Below are 226 nucleotides of genomic sequence, written 5' to 3'. Positions count from 1 at the left end.
CCTTCCAGTCCTGAACCGTCCCACTCACACTGCAACCCTCTCCCAAACACTGCAACCCCTCCCTAGGCCGTGATCCCTCCACTTCCAGCCCTGAACCCCCCTTCCAGGCCAGGAATGTCCCCATCTCAGCCCTGCAAACTCTTTCCAGACCCTGAGCTCTCTGTTCCAGCCCTGAACCCTCCCTTCAAGCCATGACCCCCTCTTTGGCTCTGCAACTCCCCACCCC

This window comes from Acanthisitta chloris, unplaced genomic scaffold (genome assembly GCF_000695815.1).
Source record: "Acanthisitta chloris isolate BGI_N310 unplaced genomic scaffold, ASM69581v1 scaffold38370, whole genome shotgun sequence".
Classification (NCBI taxonomy): Eukaryota; Metazoa; Chordata; class Aves; order Passeriformes; family Acanthisittidae; genus Acanthisitta; species Acanthisitta chloris.
Note: the sequence above shows the minus strand (reverse complement) of the source record.